This window comes from Oncorhynchus gorbuscha, unplaced genomic scaffold, assembly GCF_021184085.1.
Source record: "Oncorhynchus gorbuscha isolate QuinsamMale2020 ecotype Even-year unplaced genomic scaffold, OgorEven_v1.0 Un_scaffold_5195, whole genome shotgun sequence".
Taxonomy (NCBI): Eukaryota; Metazoa; Chordata; class Actinopteri; order Salmoniformes; family Salmonidae; genus Oncorhynchus; species Oncorhynchus gorbuscha.
Genome location: NW_025749054.1, coordinates 530 through 26,523, shown reverse-complemented (window position 1 = coordinate 26,523; position 25,994 = coordinate 530). Strand labels below are relative to the sequence as shown.

At 49.4% G+C, this 25,994-nt stretch overlaps 1 pseudogene; it reads right to left on the bottom strand.

Annotated features, from left to right (window-relative positions):
- Nucleotides 1-320: 320 nt before the first annotated feature.
- LOC124028986 lies at nucleotides 321-25,724 on the bottom strand (annotated as a pseudogene).
- Between the last annotated feature and the right edge of the window lie 270 nt (nucleotides 25,725-25,994).

Below are 25,994 nucleotides of genomic sequence, written 5' to 3'. Positions count from 1 at the left end.
ATGGCTAAACTCTCACCTGTTCTTCTAATGGCTAAACTCTCACCTGTTCTTCTTGATGGCTAAACTCTCTTCTTCTAATGGCTAAACTCTCACTCTCACCTGTTCTTCTTGATGGCTAAACTCTCACCTGTTCATCTAATGGCTAAACTCTCACCTGTTCTTCTTAATGGCTAAACTCTCACCTGTTCTTCTTGATGGCTAAACTCTCACCTGTTCATCTAATGGCTAAACTCTCACCTGTTCTTCTAATGGCTAAACTCTCACCTGTTCTTCTTAATGGCTAAACTCTCACCTGTTCTTCTTAATGGCTAAACTCTCACCTGTTTTTCTTGACTCTGACCACGCTGCAGTCGTCGCTTCATATCCACCTCCCTCTCGTTCAGCATGCCCGCATGAACGATGTGACCCACTGGGACATCGAGGTCATTGGCACACAGGTGCTGCAGCAACGCCTAACGCCTGGTCATCTGTAGACTGGCACAGAAAGAAAAGTAGTGACCGAGGGTGGTCTAACCATGGAGATAATGTCATTCACATTATAGCTGTGACCGAGGGTGGTCTGACCATGGAGATAATGTCATTCACATTATAGCTGTGACCGAGGGTGTTCCAGCCATAGAGATAATGTAATTCACATTATAGCTGTGACCTAGTGTGGTCTAGTCAGAGATAATGTTATTCACATTATAGCTGTGACCGAGGGTGGTCTGACCATGGAGATAATGTCATTCACATTATAGCTGTGACCGAGGGTGGTCTGACCATGGAGATAATGTTATTCACATTATAGCTGTGACCAAGGGTGGTCTGACCATGGAGATAATGTTATTCACATTATAGCTGTGACCGAGGGTGGTCTAGTCAGAGATAATGTTATTCACATTATAGCTGTGACCGAGGGTGGTCTGACCATGGAGATAATGTTATTCACATTATAGCTGTGACCGAGGGTGGTCTGACCATGGAGATAATGTTATTCACATTATAGCTGTGACCGAGGGTGGTCTAGTCAGAGATAATGTCATTCACATTATAGCTGTGACCGAGGGTGGTCTAACCATAGAGATATGGCTGACCCTCTCCTTTTCAGGGGTCACCCACCTACAGTTTCCATCATAGGAGGAAGTTGATACCTCACTTCCCCTCCTCTCCCTCCCCTCTCCTTTCCAGGGGTCACTCACAGTGAGCTCAAACTTGGTGAAGGAGGACATGTCGATGACACAGACGGCCTCCTTGCAGCATTTCACCTCCGCCCCACGATGTCAAACCAGTCAGGCTTATAGAACGCCTTACTGGCATCCAGGGACAGCAGGTCTGAGAACAGACAATAGAACTGTTTAACTAAACAGACAGACACAGAGCCAAGAGACAGCAGGTCTGAGAACATTTACATTACATTTACATTTAAGTCATTTAGCAGACGCTCTTATCCAGAGCGACTTACAAATTGGTGCATTCACCTTATGACATCCAGTGGAACAACCACTTTACAATAGTGCATCTAAATATTTTAAGGGGGTGAGAAGGATTACTTTATCCTATCCTAGGTATTCCTTAAAGAGGTGGGGTTTCAGGTGTCTCCGAAGGTGGTGATTGACTCCGCTGTCCTGGCATCGTGAGGGAGTTTGTTCCACCATTGGGGAGCCAGAGCAGCGAACAGTTTTGACTGAGCTGAGCGGAACTGTACTTCCTCAGTGGTAGGGAGGCGAGCAGGCCAGAGGTGGATGAACGCAGTGCCCTTATTTGGGTGTAGGGCCTGATCAGAGCCTGGAGGTACTGAGGTGCCGTTCCCCTCACAGCTCCGTAGGCAAGCACCATGGTCTTGTAGCGGATGCGAGCTTCAACTGGAAGCCAGTGGAGAGAGCAGAGGAGCGGGGGTGACGAGAGAACTTGGGAAGGTTGAACACTAGACGGGCTGCGGCGTTCTGGATGAGTTGTAGGGGTTTAATGGCACAGGCAGGAGCCCAGCCAACAGCGAGTTGCAGTAATCCCAGACGGAGATGACAAGTGCCTGGATTAGACCTGCGCGCGCTTCTGTGTGAGGCAGGGTCGTACTCTGCGGATGTTGTAGAGCATGAACCACAGGAACGGGCCACCGCCTTGATGTTAGTTGAGAACGACAGTTTGTTGTCCAGGATCACGCCAAGGTTCTTAGCGCTCTGGGAGGAGGACACAATGGAGTTGTCAACCGTGATGGCGAGATCATGGAACGGGCAGTCCTTCCCCGGGAGGAAGAGCAGCTCCGTCTTGCCGAAGTTCAGCTTGAGGTGGTGATCCGTCATCCACACTGATATGTCTGCCAGACATGCAGAGATGCGATTCGCCACCTGGTCATCAGAAGGGGGAAAGGAGAAGATTAATTGTGTGTCGTCTGCATAGCAATGATAGGAGAGACCATGTGAGGTTATGACAGAGCCAAGTGACTTGGTGTAGAAGCGAGAATAGGAGAGGGCCTAGAACAGAGCCCTGGGGGACACCAGTGGTGAGAGCGCGTGGTGAGGAGACAGATTCTCGCCACGCCACCTGGTAGGAGCGACCTGTCAGGTAGGACGCAATCCAAGCGTGGGCCGCGCCGGAGATGCCCAACTCGGAGAGGGTGGAGAGGAGGATCTGATGGTTCACAGTATCGAAGGCAGCCGATAGGTCTAGAAGGATGAGAGCAGAGGAGAGAGAGTTAGCTTTAGCGGTGCGGAGCGCCTCCGTGATACAGAGAAGAGCAGTCTCAGTTGAATGACTAGTCTTGAAACCTGACTGATTTGGATCAGAAGGTCATTCTGAGAGAGATAGCGGGAGAGCTGACCAAGGACGGCACGTTCAAGAGTTTTGGAGAGAAAAGAAAGAAGGGATACTGGTCTGTAGTTGTTGACATCGGAGGGATCGAGTGTAGGTTTTTCAGAAGGGTGCAACTCTCGCTCTCTTGAAGACGGAAGGGACGTAGCCAGCGGTCAGGGATAAGTTGATGAGCGAGGTGAGGTAAGGGAGAAGGTCTCCGGAAATGGTCTGGAGAAGAGAGGAGGGGATAGGGTCGAGCGGGCAGGTTGTTGGGCGGCCGGCCGTCACAAGACGCGAGATTTCATCTGGAGAGAGAGGGAGAAAGAGGTCAGAGCACAGGGTAGGGCAGTGTGAGCAGAACCAGCGGTGTTGTTTGACTTAGCAAACGAGGATCGGATGTCGTCGATCTTCTTTTCAAAATGGTTGTGAAGTCATCTGCAGAGAGGAGGAGGGGGGAGGGGGAGGAGGATTCAGGAGGGAGGAGAATGTGGCAAAGAGCTTCCTAGGGTTAGAGGCAGATGCTTGGAATTTAGAGTGGTAGAAAGTGGCTTTAGCAGCAGAGACAGAGGAGGAAAATGTAGAGAGGAGGGAGTGAAAGGATGCCAGGTCCGCAGGGAGGCGAGTTTTCCTCCATTTCCGCTCGGCCTTCCGGAGCCCTGTTCTGTGAGCTCGCATTGAGTCGTCAAGCCACGGAGCGGGAGGGAGGACCGAGCCGGCCTGGAAGATAGGGGACATAGAGAGTCAAAGGATGCAGAAAGGGAGGAGAGGAGGGTTGAGGAGGCAGAATCAGGAGATAGGTTGGAGAAGGTTTGAGCAGAGGGAAGAGATGATAGGATGGAAGAGGAGAGAGTAGCGGGAGAGAGAGCGAAGGTTGGGACGGCGCGATACCATCCGAGTAGGGGCAGTGTGGGAAGTGTTGGATGAGAGCGAGAGGAGAAAAGGATACAAGGTAGTGGTCGGAGACTTGGAGGGGAGTTGCAATGAGGTTAGTGGAAGAACAGCATCTAGTAAAGATGAGGTCGAGGCGTATTGCCTGCCTTGTGAGTAGGGGGAAGGTGAGAGGGTGAGGTCAAAAGAGGAGAGGAGTGGAAAGAAGGAGGCAGAGAGGAATGAGTCAAAGGTAGACGTGGGGAGGTTAAAGTCGCCCAGAACTGTGAGAGGTGAGCCGTCCTCAGGAAAGGAGCTTATCAATGCATCAAGCTCATTGATGAACTCTCCGAGGGACCTGGAGGGCGATAAATGATAAGGATGTTAAGCTTGAAAGGGCTGGTAACTGTGACAGCATGAAATTCAAAGGAGGCGATAGACAGATGGGTAAGGGGAGAAAGAGAGAATGACCACATGGGAGAGATAAGGATCCCTATGCCACCACCCCGCTGACCAGAAGCTCTCGGGGTGTGCGGAACACGTGGGCGGACGAAGAGAGAGCAGTAGGAGTAGCAGTGTTGTCTGTGGTGATCCCATGTTTCTGTCAGTGCCAAGAAGTCGAGGGACTGGAGGGAGGCATAGGCTGAGATGAACTCTGCCTTGTTGGCTGCAGATCGGCCCAGTTCCAGAGGCTACCGGAGACCTGGAACTCCCGTGGGTCGTGAGAACAGACGATAGAACTGTTTAACTAACAGACAGACACAGAGCTAAGAGACAGCAGGTCTGAGAACAGACGATAGAACTGTTTAACTAAACAGACAGACACAGAGCTAAGAGACAGCAGGTCTGAGAACAGACAATAGAACTGTTTAACTAAACAGACAGACACAGAGCTAAGAGACAGCAGGTCTGAGAACAGACAATATAACTGTTTAACTAAACAGACAGACACAGAGCTAAGAGACAGCAGGTCTGAGAACAGACAATAGAACTGTTTAACTAACAGACAGACACAGAGCTAAGAGACAGCAGGTCTGAGAACAGACGATAGAACTGTTTAACTAACAGACAGAGAAGCAGGTCTGAGAACAGAGGAACATGGTTTAGCTCTGATAGACAGAAGCATTGGGAAATTGTGGTGTGGGGTGTGTGTGTGTGGTGTGGGGTGTGTGTGTGTGTGTGTGTGGTGTGTGGTGTGGGGTGTGTGGTGTGGGGTGGGGTGTGTGTGTGGTGTGTGTGTGGTGTGGTGTGGGGTGGGGTGGGGTGTGTGGTGTGGGGTGGGTGTGTGGTGTGTGTGGTGTGGGGTGTGTGTGTGGTGTGGGGTGGGGTGTGTGTGTGGTGTGTGTGTGTGTGTGGGGTGGGGTGTGGTGTGGTGGTGTGGGGTGTGTGGGGTGGGGTGTGTGTGGTGGGGTGTGTGTGTGGTGTGTGGTGTGGGGTGGGGTGGGGTGGGGTGTGGTGTGTGGTGTGTGTGTGGGGGTGTGGTGTGATTGTGTGTGGTGTGGGGTGGGGTGTGTGTGTGGTGTGGGGTGGGGTGTGTGGGTGGGTGTGTGGGTGGGGTGTGTGTGTGTGGGTGTGGGGTGGTGTGTGTGTGTGGGGTGTGTGTGTGGTGTGTGTGTGTGTGTGGTGGGGTGGGTGTGGGGTGTGGGGTGTGTGGTGTGGGGTGTGTGTGGTGTGGGGTGGGGTGTGGTGTGTGGTGGGGTGTGGTGTGTGGTGTGTGGGTGGGGTGTGTGGGTGTGTGGGGTGGGTGGGGTGTGTGTGTGGTGTGGGGTGTGTGTGGTGGTGTGTGTGTGTGGGGTGGTGTGGGGTGTGTGTGGGGTGTGTGTGTGTGGGGTGTGTGTGGTGGTGGGGTGGGGTGTGGGGTGTGTGTGGTGTGGGGTGGGGTGTGGGGGTGTGTGGTGTGTGGGGGTGGGGTGTGTGTGGGTGTGGGGTGGGGTGTGTGTGTGGTGGTGTGTGGTGGTGTGGGTGTGTGTGGGGTGGGGTGTGGGGGTGTGTGGTGGGGTGTGGGGTGGGGTGTGTGTGTGGGGTGTGTGTGGTGGGGGGTGTGTGTGTGGGTGTGTGTGTGTGTGTGTGGGGTGTGTGTGGTGTGGTGTGTGGTGTGTGGGGTGTGGGGTGGGGTGTGGGGTGTGTGTGGTGTGTGTGGTGGTGTGGGTGTGTGTGTGTGTGTGGGGTGTGTGTGGTGTGTGGGGTGTGTGTGGTGTGTGGGGTGTGTGTGGTGTGTGTGGTGTGGGGGTGTGGGGTGGGGTGTGGGTGTGTGGGGTGTGTGTGGTGTGTGGGGTGGGGTGTGGGGTGTGTGTGGGGTGGGTGTGTGTGGTGTGTGTGTGTGGTGTGTGGGGTGTGTGTGTGGTGTGTGTGGTGTGTGGGGTGGGGTGTGTGGGTGTGGTGTGTGGGGTGGGTGTGGGGTGTGTGTGGTGTGTGTGTGGGTGTGTGTGGTGTGTGGTGGGGTGTGGTGTGGGGTGTGTGTGGTGTGTGGGGTGTGTGTGGTGTGTGGGGGGTGGGGTGTGGTGGTGTGGGGTGTGGTGTGTGTGGTGGGGTGTGTGGTGTGTGTGGTGTGGGGTGTGTGGGGTGTGTGGGGTGTGTGTGGTGTGTGTGGTGTGTGGGGTGTGTGTGGTGTGTGTGGTGTGTGTGGTGTGGGGTGTGTGTGGTGTGTGTGGTGTGTGGGGTGGGGTGTGGGGTGTGTGTGGTGTGTGGGGTGGGGGTGTGGGGTGTGTGGGGTGTGTGTGGGGGTGTGTGTGGTGTGGGGTGGGGAGTGTGGGGTGTGTGTGGTGTGTGGGGTGGGTGTGTGTGGGGTGTGTGTGGTGTGTGGGGTGTGGGGTGTGTGTGGTGTGGGGTGTGTGTGTGTGTGGGGTGTGTGGTGGGGTGTGGGGTGTGTGTGGTGTGTGGGGTGTTTGTGGTGTGTGGGGTGGGGCGTGTGTGGTGTAGGTGTGTGTGGTGTGTGGGGTGTGTGGGTGTGTGGGGTGGTGGGGTGTGTGGGGTGTGTGGGGGTGTGTGGTGGTGGGGTGTGTGTGGTGTGTCAAAGTGTGTGTGTGTGGGGTGTGGGGTGGGTGGTGTGTGGTGGGGGTGTGGGGTGTGTGTGGTGTGTGTGGGTGTGTGGGGAGAAGTGTGGGGTGGGGTGTGGGGTGACGGCCAGGGTGTGTGTGGTGTGTGGTGTGTGTGTGAAGTGTGTGGGGTGGGGGTGGGGTGTAGTGTGGTGTACAGTGGGGTGTGGAGTGTGTGGTGTGTGTGGTGTGTGGTGTGGTGTGTGTGTGGTGTGGGGTGTGTGGTGAGTGGGACAGGGTGTGTGGTGTGGTGGATTGTGGGGTGTGTGGTGTGGGGTGTGTGTGGTGTGGGGTGTGTGTGGTGTGGGGTGTGTGTGGTGTGGGACAATTATTGTGTGGTGTGGGAGTGTGTTTGGTGTGGGGTGTGTGGTGTGGGGTATTGTGTGGTGTGGGGTGTGTTTGGTGTGGGGTGTGTGGTGTGGGGTGTGTGGTGTGTGTGGTGTGGGGTGTGGTGTGTGGTGTGGGGTGTGTGGTGTGTGTGGTGGGGTGTGGGGTGTGTGGGGTGTGTGTGGGGTGTGTGTGGTGTGTGTGGTGTGTAGGGTGGGGTGTGGGGTGTGTGTGGTGTGTGGGGGTGGGGTGTGGGGTGTGTGTGGTGTGTGGGGTGGGGTGGGGGTGTGGGGGTGGGTGTGTGTGGTGTGGGGTGTGGGGTAGAATTATTGTGTGGTGTGTGGGAGTGGGGTGTGTGTGGTGTGTGGGGTGGGGTGTGTGGTGTGTGGGGTGGGGTGTGGGGTGTGTGTGGTGTGGGGTGTGGGGTGTGTGTGGTGTGTGGGGTGTGTGTGGTGTGTGGGGTGTGTGTGGTGTGTGGGGTGTGTGTGGTGTGGGGTGTGTGGTGTGTGAAATTGTGTTTGGTGTGGGGTGTGTGGTGTGGGGTGTGTGTGGTGTGTTTGGTGTGGGTGTGTGGTGTAGTGTGGGCAGAGGGTGTGTGGTGTGTGTGGTGTGGGTGTGTGGTGTGGGGTGTGTGGGGTGTGTGGTGTGGGGTGTGTGGTGTGGGGTGTGTGGTGTGTGGTGTGGGGTGTGTGGTGTGTGTGGTGTGGGGTGTGTGGTGTGGGGTGTGTGTGGGGTGTGTGTGGGGTGTGTTTGGTGTGGGGTGTGTGGTGTGGGGTGTGTGGTGTGGGGTGTGTGGTGTGTGTGGTGTGGGGTGTGTGGTGTGTGTGGTGTGGGGTGTGTGGTGTGGGGTGTGTGTGGTGTGTGTGGTGTGGGGTGTGTGGTGTGTGTGGTGAGGTGTGTGGTGTGAGGTGTGTGGTGTGGGTTGGGACAGTCGGGCAGAGAGAGGGTCCAGGCAGTCGGGCAGAGAGTGGTAGGTTATACAGCAGGGCTGTGGGCAGAGAGAGGGACAGTCGTGTGCAGAGAGAGTGGACAGTCGGACAGAGAGGGACAGTCGGAGGCAGAGAGGGACAGTCAGGCAGAGAGAGGGACAGGGTGTGGCAAGAGAGAGGGACAGTCGGGCAGAGAGAGGGACAGTCGGGGTGAGAGAGGGACAGTGTGGGTCAGAGAGAGGGACAGTCAGGCAGAGAGAGGGACAGTCGGGCAGAGAGAGGGACAGTCGGGCAGAGAGGAGGGACAGTCCCGGGCAGAGAGAGGGACAGTCAGGCAGAGAGAGGGACAGTCAGGCAGAGAGAGGGACAGTCAGGCAGACATTACTAACAGGGAGTGTGATTGTGTTTGCTCTGGTCAGGACTGGGGCATGACCTCCATGACCCTGTGTCGGAGGAAGGTTCGGCTGCTCTGAAGGTTGCCGAAGCGTTTGATGTCCAGCGGCCAGACGTTAGCCGTGGGGTAACCATACGTCATCCACTCTGCCAGGTACCTGACGACAGAACACACTGGTTTGACCCTGAACTGTAACCTCTAACCTCTAACCCTGACAGACAGGACAGACGTTAGCCGTGGGGTAACCAGGCGTCATCCACTCTGCCAGGTACCTGACGACAGAACACACTGGTTTGACCCTGAACTGTAACCTCTAACCTCTAACCCTGACAGACAGGACAGACGTTAGCCATGGGGTAACCAGACGTCATCCACTCTGCCAGGTACCTGACGACAGAACACACTGGTTTGACCCTGAACTGTAACCTCTAACCCTGACAGACAGGACAGTGGTAACCTCTAACCCTGACAGACAGGACAGTGGTAACCTCTAACCCTGACAGACAGGACAGTGGTAACCTCTAACCCTGACAGACAGGACAGTGGTAACCTCTAACCCTGACAGACAGGACAGTGGTAACCTCGAACCCTGACAGACAGGACAGTGGTAACCTCTAACCCTGACAGACAGGACAGTGGTAACCTCTAACCCTGACAGACAGGACAGTGGTAACCTCTAACCCTGACAGACAGGACAGTGGTAGTAAGATTCAACAATACCACATCTACCATAGTAAGATTCTACAATACCACATCTGGGGTAGTATTGGTGTGGGGTACCACATGTACCATAGTAAGATTCTGGTACCACATCTACCATAGTAAGATTCTACAATACCACATGTGTACCATAGTAAGATTCTACAATACCACATCTACCATAGTATCTACCAATACCACATCTACCATAGTATCTACCAATACCACATCTACCATAGTATCTACCAATACCACATCTACCATAGTATCTGTGTGGTACCACATCTACCATAGTATCTACCAATACCACATCTACCATAGTATCTACCAATACCACATCTACCAATACCACATCTACCATAGTATCTACCAATACCACATCTACCATAGTATCTACCAATACCACATCTACCATAGTATCTACCAATACCACATCTACCATACCAGGCTACCATACTCAGGCTACCATACTCAGGCTACCATACCCAGGCTACCATGTCAGGCTACCATACCAGGCTACCATACTCAGGCTACCATACTCAGGCTACCATACTCCGTGCTCCATGGGGAGAACATGAAACAGAGTAATATTAGGTTCAATACTCCGTCGACCATACTCCGTGCTACCATACTCCTTCTACCATACTCCTTCTACCATGTGTCCTTCTACCATACTCCTTCTACCATACTCAGGCTACCATACTCAGGCTACCATACTCAGGCTACCATACTCACAGGCTACCATACTCAGGCTACCATACTCAGGCTACCATACTCGGGCTACCATACTGGCTACCATACTGGGCTACCATACTCGGGCTACCATACTCGGGCTACCATACTCCATGCTCCATGGGGAGAACATGAAACAGAGTAATATTAGGTCAATACTCCGTCGACCATACTCCGGAAATGTCCTGTCGCTCAACCCTAAAGTAGATGTACTGGAAATGTCCTGTGGTTCTCACTCAACCCTAAAGTAGATGTACTGGAAATGTCCTGTGGTTCTCACTTCAACCCTAAAGTAGATGTACTGGAAATGTCCTGTGGTGTTCACTGTCAACCCTAAAGTAGATGTACTGGAAATGTCCTGTGGTTCCCATAGTAAGATTCTACAATACCACATCTACCATAGTATCTACCAATACCACATCTACCATAGTATCTACCAATACCACATCTACCATAGTATCTACCACCACATCTACCATAGTATCTACCAATCACCACATCTACCATAGTATCTACCAATACCACATCTACCAATACCACATCTACCATAGTATCTACCAATACCACATCTACCATAGTATCTACCAATACCAGACATCTACCATAGTAAGATTCTACAATACCACATCTACCATAGTAAGATTCTACAATACCACATCTACCATAGTATCTACCAATACCACATCTACCATAGTATCTGCCAATACCACATCTACCATAGTATCTACCAATACCACATCTACCATAGTATCTACCAATACCACATCTACCATAGTAAGATTCTACAATACCACATCTACATAGTAAGATTCTACAATACCACATCTACCATAGTATCTACCAATACCACATCTACCATAGTATCTACCAATACCACATCTACCATAGTATCTACCAATACCACATCTACCATAGTATCTACCAATACCACATCTACCATAGTATCTACCAATACCACATCTACCATAGTATCTACCAATACCACATCTACCATAGTATCTACCAATACCACATCTACCATAGTATCTACCAATACCACATCTACCATAGTATCTACCAATACCACATCTACCATAGTATCTACCAATACCACATCTACCATAGTATCTACCATACCACATCTACCATAGTATCTACCAATACCACATCTACCAATACCACATCTACCATAGTATCTACCAATACCACATCTACCATAGTATCTACCAATACCACATCTACCATAGTATCTACCATACGTCACATCTACCATAGTATCTACCAATACCACATCTACCATAGTATCTACAATACCATATCTACCATAGTAAGATTCTACAATACCACATCTACCATAGTATCTACTCAATACCACATCTACCATAGTATCTGCCAATACCACATCTACCATAGTATCTACCAATACCACATCTACCATAGTAAGATTCTACAATACCACATCTACCATAGTAAGATTCTACAATACCACATCTACCATAGTAAGATTCTACAATACCACATCTACCATAGTATCTACCAATACCACATCTACCATAGTATCTACCAATACCACATCTACCATAGTATCTACCAATACCACATCTACCATAGTATCTACCAATACCACATCTACCATAGTATCTACCAATACCACATCTACCATAGTATCTACCAATACCACATCTACCATAGTATCTACCAATACCACATCTACCATAGTATCTACCAATACCACATCTACCATAGTATCTACCAATACCACATCTACCATAGTATCTACCAATACCACATCTACCAATACCACATCTACCATAGTATCTACCAATACCACATCTACCATAGTATCTACCAATACCACATCTACCATAGTATCTACCAATACCACATCTACCATAGTATCTACAATACCATATCTACCATAGTAAGATTCTACAATACCACATCTACCATAGTATCTACCAATACCACATCTACCATAGTATCTGCCAATACCACATCTACCATAGTATCTACCAATACCACATCTACCATAGTAAGATTCTACAATACCACATCTACCATAGTAAGATTCTACAATACCACATCTACCATAGTAAGATTCTACAATACCACATCTACCATAGTATCTACCAATACCACATCTACCATAGTATCTACCAATACCACATCTACCATAGTATCTACCAATACCACATCTACCATAGTATCTACCAATACCACATCTACCATAGTATCTACCAATACCACATCTACCATAGTATCTACCACATCTACCATAGTATCTACCAATACCACATCTACCATAGTATCTACCAATACCACATCTACCATAGTATCTACCAATACCACATCTACCATAGTATCTACCAATACCACATCTACCATAGTATCTACCAATACCACATCTACCATAGTATCTACCAATACCACATCTACCAATACCACATCTACCATAGTATCTACCAATACCACATCTACCATAGTATCTACCAATACCACATCTACCATAGTATCTACAATACCATATCTACCATAGTAAGATTCTACAATACCACATCTACCATAGTATCTACCAATACCACATCTACCATAGTATCTGCCAATACCACATCTACCATAGTATCTACCAATACCACATCTACCATAGTAAGATTCTACAATACCACATCTACCATAGTAAGATTCTACAATACCACATCTACCATAGTAAGATTCTACAATACCACATCTACCATAGTAAGATTCTACAATACCACATCTACCATAGTATCTACCAATACCACATCTACCATAGTATCTACCAATACCACATCTACCATAGTATCTACCAATACCACATCTACCATAGTATCTACCAATACCACATCTACCATAGTATCTACCAATACCACATCTACCATAGTATCTACCAATACCACATCTACCATAGTATCTACCAATACCACATCTACCATAGTATCTACCAATACCACATCTACCATAGTATCTACCAATACCACATCTACCATAGTATCTACCAATACCACATCTACCATAGTATCTACCAATACCACATCTACCATAGTATCTACCAATACCACATCTACCATAGTATCTACCAATACCACATCTACCAATACCACATCTACCATAGTATCTACCAATACCACATCTACCATAGTATCTACCAATACCACATCTACCATAGTATCTACCAATACCACATCTACCATAGTATCTACCAATACCACATCTACCATAGTATCTACAATACCATATCTACCATAGTAAGATTCTACAATACCACATCTACCATAGTATCTGCCAATACCACATCTACCATAGTATCTGCCAATACCACATCTACCATAGTATCTACAATACCACATCTACCATAGTAAGATTCTACAATACCACATCTACCATAGTATCTACCAATACCACATCTACCATAGTATCTACCAATACCACATCTACCATAGTATCTACCAATACCACATCTACCATAGTATCTACCAATACCACATCTACCATAGTATCTACCAATACCACATCTACCATAGTATCTACCAATACCACATCTACCATAGTATCTACCAATACCACATCTACCATAGTATCTACCAATACCACATCTACCATAGTATCACCAATACCACATCTACCATAGTATCTACCAATACCACATCTACCATAGTATCTACCAGTGTACACATCTACCATAGTATCTACCAATACCACATCTACCATAGTATCTACCAATACCACATCTACCATAGTATCTACCAATACCACATCTACCATAGTATCTACCAATACCACATCTACCATAGTATCTACCAACACCACATCTACCATAGTATCTACCAACACCACATCTACCATAGTATCTACCAATACCACATCTACCATAGTATCTACCAATACCACATCTACCATAGTATCTACCAATACCACATCTACCATAGTATCTACCAATACCATCTACCATAGTATCTACCAATACCACATCTACCATAGTATCTACCAATACCACATCTACCATAGTATCTACCAATACCACATCTACCATAGTATCTACCAATACCACATCTACCATAGTATCTACCAATACCACATCTACCATAGTATCTACCATACCACATCTACCAATACCACATCTACCATAGTATCGATTACCAATACCACATCTACCATAGTATCTACCAATACCACATCTACCATAGTATCCACCAATACCACATCTACCATAGTATCTACCAATACCACATCTACCATACCAGGCTACCATAGCCGTGTCCATGGGGAGAACATGAAACAGAGTAATATTAGGTTCAATAATCACCCCGACCATACTCAGGCTACCATACTCCTTCTACCATACTCAGGCTACCATACTCCGTGCCCATGGGGAGAACATGAAACAGAGTAATATTAGGTTCAATACTCCGTCGACCATACTCAGGCTACCATAGACTCCCTCCATACCATACTCAGGCTACCAGAACACTCAGGCTACCAGTTACTCCTTCTACCATACCCAGGCTACCATACTCAGGCTACCATACCAGCTACCATACTCAGGCTACCATACTCAGGCTACCATACACAGGCCACCATACTCAGGCTACCATAGTATCTCCCATAATCCATCACCATACTAGGCACACCATACTCAGGCTACCATACTCAGGCTACCATACTCAGGCTACCATACTCAGGCTACCATACTCAGGCTACCATACTCAGGCTACCATAGGAAGGCTACCATACTCCATGCCCATGGGGAGAACATTTGAAACAGAGTAATATTAGGTTATCCCGTCGACTAAAACTCCGGGAAATGTCCTGTCGTTCAACCCTAAAGTAGATGTTTTGGAAATGTCCTGTGGTTCTCACCTCAACCCTAAAGTAGATGTACTGGAAATGTCCTGTGGTTCTCACTCTCAACCCTAAAGTAGATGTACTGGAAATGTCCTGTCGTTCTCACTCCCAACCCTAAAGTAGATGTACTGGAAATGTCCTGTGGTCGTCACTCTCAACCCTAAAGTAGATGTGTACTGGAAATGTCCTGTGTTCTGACTCCCAACCCTAAAGTAGATGTACTGGAAATGTCCTGTGGTTCTCACTAACCCTAAAGTAGATGTACTGAAATGTCCTGTATGTTGACACTCCCAACCCTAAAGTAGATGTACTGGAAATGTCCTGTGGTTCTCACTCTCAACCCTAAAGTAGATGTACTGGAAATGTCCTGTCACTGTTCACTCCCAACCCTAAAGTAGATGTACTGAAATGTCCTGTCGTTCTCACTCCCAACCCTAAAGTAGATGTACTGGAAATGTCCTGTGGTTCTCACTCTCAACCCTAAAGTAGATGTACTGGAAATGTCCTGTGGTTCTCACCTCAACCCTAAAGTAGATGTACTGGAAATGTCCTGTCGTAACCCCAACCCTAAAGTTAGATGTACTGGAAAAATGTCCTTCCTTACTTTCCTGCTCCGCCAGCGAAGGCCAGGCCAGAGGCATTCATTCCAGCCAGGACGAATAGCGTGCAATGACGGTGTCTCCCCCATCAGACAGCGCATGTCTGGGGTGAACGACCAGGACAGTTGACCAGCTGCTGGATCTCACACACCTCTAGTTCTGGCATCCTCCTCAACAGGGCTGACAGCATGGGTTCTACAGGGGGAGGGAGAGAGGGGTGAGAGAGGGGGTAAGGTAGAGAAACACCTCTAGTTCTGGCATCCTCCTCAACAGGGCTGACAGTATGGGTTCTACAGGGGGAGGGAGAGAGGGGGTGAGAGAGGGGTTAGGTAGAGACACTATAAACCGGTCAGTTACTATGTGGTATATAACCACCCTCGCATAAACACAGTCACTATAACCAGTATGGGTTCGATTCCCACTGGGACAACCCATACTGTCTCAGTTGGTAATAGTGGGACACCAACATCATGGGTTCGATTCCCCACTGGGGACAACCCATACTGTCTCAGCCTGGTAAGACTGTTACCAACATCATGGGTTCGAATCCCACTTGGGACAACCCATACTGTCTCAGTTGGTGAGTGGGACACCAACATCATGGGTTCGATTCCCACTGGGACAACCCATACTGTCTCAGTTGGTAAGAGTGTCACTGCCAACATCATGGGTTGAATACTGGGGACAACCCATACTGTCTCAGTTGGTAATAGTGGGACACCTAAATCATGGGTTCGATTCCCACTGGGGCCAACCCATAAAGGTCTCAGTTGGTAAGATTGTGCACCAACATCATGGGTTCGATTCCCACTGGGGACAACCCATACTGTCTCAGTTGGTGAATAGAATGGGACACCTAAACCTGGGTTACGATTCCCACTGGGGACAACCCATACTGTCTCAGTTGGTAAGATTGTGCACCAACATCATGGGTTGACATTCCCACTTGGGACAACCCATACTGTTCTCAGCTGGTAAGAGTGTGCGCCAACATCATGGGTTCGATTCTGGGTGAATATGGGACAACCCATACTGTCTCAGTTGGTGAGAGTGGGACACCAACATCATGGGTTCGATTCCCACTTGGGACAACCCATACTGTCTCAGTTGGTGAGAGTGTGCGCCAACATCATGGGTTCGATTCCCACTGGGGACAACCCATTTTAAAATGTATGCACTCACAGCACAAAGTAAATGGAAAACGAAATGGACTCCATGTTTACAGTAGCCGTAAACCTAACATAAACAGAATAGGGCGCCATTATAGAAAAAAATCACCCCTGTCTCTTACCGAAGTGGTCCCAGTCCTCCTGCATGGTCTGAACCTCCAGCTGGTTACGCCCTGGGTGAAGATGGGGTTTAGGGTTCTTCTCAAATCCTCCAGACAGGACCCCTCCCTGCCATGCTCTCACATAGATCCTAAACCCATCCATATCCATCACCACTAGAGAGAACCTACACAGAGATACACAGTTACAACACAGTCTAACCCTGACCCTGACCTCACATAGATCCTCCCATCCATATCCATCACCACTAGAGAGAACACACAGAGATACACAGTTACAACACAGTCTAACCCTGACCCCTGACCTCACATAGATCCTCCTGTCCATGTCCATCACCACTAGAGAGAACACACAGAGATACACAGTTACAACACAGTGAATCAGTAACCCTAACCCCTGACCCTCACATAGATCCTCCCGTCCATATCCATCACCACTAGAGAGAACACACAGAGATACACAGTTACAACACAGTCTAACCCTGACCCCTGACCTCACATAGATCCTCCCATCCATATCCATCACCACTAGAGAGAACACACAGAGATACACAGTTACAACACAGTCTAATCCTGACCCCTGACCTCACATAGATCCTCCCATCCATATCCATCACCACTAGAGAGAACACACAGAGATACAGTTACAACACAGTCTAACCCTGACCCCTGACCTCACATAGATCCTCCCATCCATATCCATCACCACTAGAGAGAACACACAGAGATACACAGTTACAACACAGTCTAACCCTGACCCCTGACCTCACATAGATCCTCCCATCCATATCCATCACCACTAGAGAGAACACACAGAGATACACAGTTACAACACAGTCTAACCCTGACCCCTGACCTCACATAGATCCTCCCATCCATATCCATCACCACTAGAAAGAACATACAGAGATACACAGTTACAACACAGTCTAACCCTGACCCCTGACCTCACATAGATCCTCCCATCCATATCCATCACCACTAGAGAGAACACACAGAGATACACAGTTACAACACAGTCTAACCCTGACCCCTGACCTCACATAGATCCTCCCATCCATATCCATCACCACTAGAGAGAACACACAGAGATACACAGTTACAACACAGTCTAACCCTGACCCCTGACCTCACATAGATCCTCCCATCCATATCCATCACCACTAGAAAGAACACACAGAGATACACAGTTACAACACATCACTGTAACCCTGACCCTGACCACCAGACAGGACAGAGCTCAGGCCAGCGGAGGCTCCTCAGAGGAGGAAGGGGAGGACCATCTTCCTCAGTGAATTTCATAAACATTTAAATAGTAAAACATTAAAAAGGTTATCCCATTTAGATAAAACTAAAACTAAAAAAATATTTGCATGTTACCAAGTCATTGATTAAAACAATCAGTTTTGGAATGAAGGTCACAGTAGCCTCAGCAGCACCATAGTGTAGCCGGAGGACAGCTAGTTTCCGTCCTCCTCTGGGCACATCGACTTCAAAACAAAACCTAGGAGGCTCATGGTTCTCACCCCCTTCCATAGACTTACACAGTAATTACGACAACTTCCGGAGGACGTTCTCCAACCTATGGATGTTACATTGAACTGGGTGAATATGAATGACAGTAACCTAAACCTGTCACTGTTACATTGAGCTGGGTGAATATGAATGACAGTAACCTAAACCTATTGATGTTACATTGAACTGGGTGAATATGAATGACAGTAACCTAAACCTGTCACTGTTACATTGAACTGGGTGAATGACAGTAACCTAAACCTGTCACTGTTACATTGAACTGGGTGAATGACAGTAACCTAAACCTGTCACTGTTACATTGAACTGGGTGAATATGAATGACAGTAACCTAAACCTGTCACTGTTACATTGAACTGGGTGAATATGAATGACAGTTATCCAATACGCTGTAATAGAAATAAGGCCGTGAATGATCTGGACTGTAATAGAGCGGTCACCAGCTCTAACTCCGTCTGGACTGAGCGGTACCAGCTCTAACTCCGTCTGGACTGAGCGGTACCAGCTCTAACTCCGTCTGGACTGAGCGGTACCAGCTCTAACTCCGTCTGGACTGAGCGGTACCAGCTCTAACTCCGTCTGGACTGAGCGGTACCAGCTCTAACTCCTTCTGGACTGAGCGGTACCAGCTCTAACTCCGTCTGGACTGAGCGGTACCAGCTCTAACTCCTTCTGGACTGAGCGGTACCAGCTCTAACTCCTTCTGGACTGAGCGGTACCAGCTCTAACTCCGTCTGGACTGAGCTCTGTACCAGCTCTAACTCCTTCTGGACTGAGCGGTACCAGCACTAACTCCTTCTGGACTGAGCAGTACCAGCTCTAACTCCTTAAAGAAACCATACGTGGATTATTTGTATCTGGGCTGTAGAGGAGGGAGTCTCACCTGGGGTTCTGGGCTGTAGAGGAGGTATTCTCACCTGGGGTTCTGGGCTGTAGAGGAGGGAGTCTCACCTGGGGTTCTTGGCTGTAGAGGAGGGAGTCTCACCTGGGGTTCTGGGCTGTAGAGGAGGGAGTCTCACCTGGGGTTCTGGGCTGTAGAGGCTCTGAGAGGAGGTAGTCTCACCTGGGGTGCTGGGCTGTAGAGGCTCTGGTAGAGGTTTGGAGAGCAGGTAGAAGTGTTCACATCCATGGAGAGGAACAGACACCTTGGTCTCACTGGCCTGGCCCAGCTCATACGCCCACTGTAGAACACAGGACAGTTATAACACATCATATAGCATTCATAACCCCCTATTATATGAAGACTTGTAGAGGAACAGACACCCTGGTTTCACTGGCCTGGCCCAGCTCCCTCAGAAACAGCTAGATACAACACTTCACTGGCCCAGCTCCCTCAGAGACAGCTAGATACAACACTTCACTGGCCCAGCTCCCTCAGAGACAGCTGGATACAACACTTCACTGGCCCAGCTCCCTCAGAGACAGCTAGATACAACACTTCACTGGTCTGGTCTAGCTCCCTCAGAGACAGCTAGATACAACACTTCACTGGTCTGGTCCAGCTCCCTCAGAGACAGCTAGATACAACACTTCACTGGTCTGGTCCAGCTCCCTCAGAGACAGCTAGATTACAACACTTCACTGGCCCAACTCCCTCAGAGACAGCTGGATACAACACTTCACTGGCCCAGCTCCCGCAGAGACAGCTAGATACAACACTTCACTGGCCCAGCTCCCTCAGAGACAGCCAGTTACAACACTTCATATACAGCATGACTGTGTCCCAAATGGTTCCTTATTCTAGTGCACTAAATAGGACTTCATCCTATCATTCATAGCGTGTTATGAAACACTTACAGATCAGTTGGGCTGAAGAGAGCTGTCTAGCTGTTAACTGTCTAAAGACTGATACAACACTTCAGGCCCAGACCCCATGTCATGTACAGTCACACACACACACACACACACACACACGTAATGGATAGAGGTTCACCTGTCCTGCCCAGCTTGACAAAGTATTCACACTTCGATGGCATGACTCTGTCCGTCTCCACAGCCGCACATGTCCTCTTCTCCATCATCACATGGTTAACTGTGGTGGGCTCATGGATCTGGACTCCTGTAGATCAGAACATGGTTAACTGTGGTGCACACACGGATCTGACACACTGTAGTTCAGAACATGGTATTAACTGTGGTGCGTCTCCATGGATCTGACCCTTCTAGATCAGAACATGGTTAACTGTGGTGAGCTCATGGATCTGGACTCCTGGAGATCAGAACATGGTTAACTGTGGTGCCTCATGGATCTGGACTCCTGTAGATCAGAACATGGTTAACTGTGGTGAGCTCATGGATCTGAACTCCTGTAGATCAGAACATGGATCTGGACTCCTGTAGATCAGAACATGGATCTGGACTCCTGTAGATCAGAACATGGATCTGGACTCCTGTAGATCAGAACATGGATCTGGACTCCTGTAGATCAGAACATGGATTAACTCCTGTAGAGCTCATGGATCTGGACTCCTGGAGATCAGAACATGGTTAACTGTGGTGCCTCATGGATCTGGACTCCTGTAGATCAGAACATGGTTAACTGTGGTGCCTCATGGATCTGGACTCCTGTAGATCAGAACATGGTTAACTGTGGTGCCTCATGGATCTGGACTCCTGTAGATCAGAACATGGATCTGGACTCCTGTAGATCAGAACATGGATCTGGACTCCTGTAGATCAGAACATGGATCTGGACTCCTGTAGATCAGAACATGGATCTGGACTCCTGTAGATCAGAACATGGTTAACTGTGGTGCGCTCATGGATCTGGACTCCTGGAGATCAGAACATGGATCTGGACTCCTGTAGATCAGAACATGGATCTGGACTCCTGTAGATCAGAACATGGTTAACTGTGGTGCCTCATGGATCTGGACTCCTGGAGATCAGAACATGGTTAACTGTGGTGCGCTCATGGATCTGACTCCTGTAGATCAGAACATGGATCTGGACTCCTGTAGATCAGAACATGGATCTGGACTCCTGTAGATCAGAACATGGATCTGGACTCCTGTAGATCAGAACATGGATCTGGACTCCTGTAGATCAGAACATGGATCTGGACTCCTGTAGATCAGAACATGGTTAACTGTGGTGAGCTCATGGATCTGGACTCCTGGAGATCAGAACATGGATCTGGACTCCTGTAGATCAGAACATGGTTAACTGTGGTGCGCTCATGGATCTGGACTCCTGTAGATCAGAACATGGTTAACTGTGGTGCGCTCATGGATCTGGACTCCTGTAGATCAGAACATGGATCTGGACTCCTGTAGATCAGAACATGGATCTGGACTCCTGTAGATCAGAACATGGATCTGGACTCCTGTAGATCAGAACATGGATCTGGACTCCTGTAGATCAGAACATGGTTAACTGTGGTGCTTCATGGATCTGGACTCCTGAGATCAGAACATGGATCTGACTCCTGTAGACGAACATGGATCTGGACTCCTGTAGATCAGAACATGGTTAACTGTGGTGCCTCATGGATCTGACTCTGAGATCAGAACATGGTTAACTGTGGTGCGCTCATGGATCTGGACTCCTGTAGATCAGAACATGGATCTGGACTCCTGTAGATCAGAACATGGATCTGGACTCCTGTAGATCAGAACATGGATCTGGACTCCTGTAGATCAGAACATGGATCTGGACTCCTGTAGATCAGAACATGGATCTGGACTCCTGTAGATCAGAACATGGTTAACTGTGGTGAGCTCATGGATCTGGACTCCTGGAGATCAGAACATGGATCTGGACTCCTGTAGATCAGAACATGGTTAACTGTTGAAGTCAGAAGTTTAAATTCACCGTAACCAAATGCATTTAAACTCAGTTTTTCCACAATTCCTGACATTTGATCCTAGTATAAATTCCCGGTCTTAGGTCAGTTAGGATCACCACTTTGTTTTAAGAATGTGAAATGTCAGAATAATAGTAGAGAGAATGATTTATTTCAGCTTTTATTTCTTTCATCACATTCTGTGGGTCAGAAGTTTACATACACTCAATTAGTATTTGGTAGCATTGCCTTTAAATTGTTTAACTTGGGTCAAACGTTTCGGGTAGCCTTCCACAAGCTTCCCACAATAAGTTGGGTGAATTCTGGCCCATTCCTCCTGACAGAGCTGGTGTAACTGAGTCAGGTTTGTAGGCCTCCTGTTTCCACACACTCTTTTCAGTTCTGCCCACAAATGTTCTATAGGATTGAGGTCAGGGCTTTGTGAATACTCTTGACTTTGTTGTCCTTAAGCCATTTTGCCAACTTTGGAAGTATGCTTGGGGTCATTGTCCATTTGGAAGACCCATTTGCTACTCAAGCTTTACCTTCCTGACTGTCTTGAGATGTTGATTCAATACATCCACGTAATTTTCCACCCTCATGATGCCATCTAGTTTGCTAAAGTGCACCAGTCCTCCTGCAGCAAAGCATGATGCTGCCAGCCCATGCTTCACGGTTGGGATGTCTGTTCTTCGGCTTGAAGCCTCCTTTTCCTCCAAACATTACGATGGTCATTATGGCCAAACAGTTCAATTTTTGTTTCATCAGACCAGAGGACATTTCTCCAAAAGTACAATCTTTGTCCCCATGTGCAGTTGCAAACCATAGTCTGACTTTTTATGGCGGTTTTGGAGCAGTGGCTTCTTCCTTGCTGAGCGGCCTTTCAGGTTATGTCGATATAGGATATATACTCGCGTACTCTTGTTTGTAAAGATGAATGTGGTACCTTCAGACATTTGGAAATTTCTCCCAAGGATGAACCAGACTTGTGGAGGTCTACAATTATTTTATCTGAGGTCTTGGCTGATTTCTTTTGATTTTCCCAAGATGTCAAGCAAAGAGGCACTGAGTTTGAAGGTAGGCCTTGAAATACATCCACAGGTTCACCTCCAATTGACTCAAATGATGTCAATTAGCCTATCAGAAGCTTCTAAAGCCATGACCTCATTTTCTGGAATTTTCCAAGCTGTTTAAAGGCAGTCAATTTAGTGTATATAAACTTCTGACCCACTGGAATTGTGATATAATTCACTGTAAGTGAAATAATCTGTCTGAAAACAATTGTTGTAAAATCTACTTGTGTCATGCATAAAGTAGATGTCCTAACCGACTTGCCAAAAATATAGTTTGTTAACAAGACATTTGTGGAGTGGTTGAAAACGAGTTTAATGACTCCAACCTAAGTGTAACTTCCAACTTCAAAATGTACATGTATTCATGCAGAAGCGTACAATGTGATCAAACATGACAAACACTATCAATAGTTCATCGTTCGTTTGATTGGAGTAGCATGATGTCAAATTAGCCAAAGAGGTGCCCCCTGGGCACGACTAACTCACTCTGCTTTGACATGCCACACCCTGGCCCCTTAGCAGGCCACACCTTGGCAGGCCACACCTTGGCAGGCCACACCCTGGCAGGCCACACCCTGGCAGGCCACACCCTGGCAGGCCACACCCTGGCCCCTTAGCAGGCCACACCCTGGCCCCTTAGCAGGCCACACCCTGGCAGGCCACACCCTGGCAGGCCACACCCTGGCAGGCCACACCTGGGCCCTTGGCAGGCCACACCTGGGCCCTTGGCAGGCCACACCCTGGCAGGCCACACTTGGGCCCTTGGCAGACCACACCCTGGCAGGCCACACCTGGGCCCTTGGCAGGCCACACCTTGGCAGGCCACACCCTGGCAGGCCACACCCTGGCGGCTTGGCAGGCCACACCTTGGCAGGCCACACCCTGGCAGGCCACACCCTGGCAGGCCACACCCTGGGTCCTTGGCAGGCCACACCCTGGCAGGCCACACCCTGGCAGGCCACACCCTGGCAGGCCACACCCTGGCAGGCCACACCCTGGCAGGCTACACCTTGGCAGGCCACACCTTGGCAGGCCACACCTTGGCAGGCCACACCTTGGCAGGCCACACCTTGGCAGGCCACACCTTGGCAGGCCACACCTTGGCAGGCCACACCTTGACCCTTGGCAGGCCACACCTTGGCAGGCCACAACTTGGACCTTCCCTCCAGAAGCCTTGCTTTCTGGCTTCATTACATTCTAACTGATGGTGAGAAACCACATGGTTGTAACTTTCTATTGAAACCTCCACTACAGATAGGCTTGCAGGATTTTTCCTAAAACTCTGTTTTTCCAGAAATCCCAGTTGGAAAATTCCCCCAAATCAGGATGGAACAAGCAGGAAATCTGAATCATCCAATCAGGATTTCTGGAAAACCTGGGAATTTTTGGTTTGCAAAGCCGAACAACAGTCCATCCTTGGTTTTACTGTCTCACCGTGTCCGGCTGCTGCTGTGGCGAGGGCGTGGTTGACGTCAGGAGGTGACACCACGGCATCCCCCGGCAGGTGGAGCGCCCCCACCAGGTCATGAATATTCACCAGGGGGTGGAGCTTGGACACCTCTTTGGGTTTGATCACGTTACAGGGGATCCCCATCACACTGAGGAGGGAGGAGAGAGAGGAGGGAGGAGAGAGGGGAGAGAGAGAGGAGGGAGGAGAGAGAGGGGAGAGAGAGGGGAGGGAGGAGAGAGGGGAGAGAGGGGAGAGAGGAGAGAGGGAAGAGAGGAGAGAGAGGGGAGAGAGGGGAGAGAGGGGAGAGAGGGGAGGGAGGAGGAGAGAGGGAGGAGAGAGGGGAGAGAGAGGGAGGGAGGGAGGAGAGAGGGAAGAGGGGAGAGGGGAGGAGAGAGGGAAGAGGGGAGAGGGGAGGGAGGAGAGAGGGAGGAGGAGAGAGGGAGAGAGAGGGAAGAGGGAGAGAGAGGGGAGGGAGAGGGAGAGAGGAGGGAGGAGAGAGGGGAAGAGAGAGGGAAGAGAGGGAGAGAGAGAGGAGAGAGGGAGAGAGAGGGGGAGGGAGGAGAGAGGGAAGAGGGGAGGGAGGAGAGAGGGGAGGGAGGAGAGAGGGAAGAGGGAGGGGGAGAGAGGGAAGAGGGGAGGGGGAGGGAGGAGAGAGAGGAGAGAGGGGAGGGGGGAGGGAGGGAAGAGGGAGGAGAGAGGGGAGAGGGAAGGAGAAGGGAGGGAGGAGAGAGGGAAGAGGGGAGGAGGAGAGAGGGGAGGGAGGAGAGAGGGAGGAGAGAGGGGAGAGGGGAGGGAGGAGAGAGGGAGGAGAGAGGGGGAGGAGAGAGGGGAGGGAGGAGAGGGGAGGGAGGAGAGAGGGAGGAGAGAGGGAGGGAGAGAGAGGGAGAGAGAGGGGAGGGAGGAGGGAGGAGAGAGGGGAGAGAGGGAGGGAGAGGGAAGAGAGGAGAGAGGGGGAGGGAGGAGAGAGGAGAGAGGGAGAGAGAGGAGAGAGGAGAGAGGAGAGAGGAGAGAGGAGAGAGGAGAGAGGAGAGAGAGGAGAGAGGAGAGAGGGGAGAGAGGGGAGAGAGAGGGAAGAGGAGAGAGGTTAGGGGAGAGACTGGACTGGAAAGAGAGGACTGAGCTATAATTCAGACCAGAGGATAGGGTCAGGGAGACTCTGAACCGGAGAGAGAGTGCTGAGCTATAATTCAGGACTAGAGGAGAGACCGGCCAGGGGAGAGACTGGACCGAGGAGAGAGTACTGAGCTATAATTCAGACCAGAGGAGAGACCGGGTCAGGGAGGGGAGGGAAGAGAAAGGCGGTTAGGGAGGGACTTACTTCAGCCTGGATGCCAGGCGCTTCAGGGAGAGGAAACGGTCCTGATTCTGGGCCAGACATAGAGAGCCTGTTTTCACGTAACCTGGAACAAACACACACACACACACATATTAGGACTGCCAAGTCATGAGTCATCTCGTTTTAAACCACACAAGGCAACGCCCTACCATACTCTCTGGATGTTGGCACAAGACTAAATACCACTGGTAAATCTGTTGTTCCACAAGACTAAATACCACTGGTAAATCTGTTGTTCCACAAGACTAAATACCACTGGTAAATCTGTGTTTATACAAGACTAAATACCACTGGTAAATCTGTGTTTATACAAGACTAAATACCACTGGTAAAT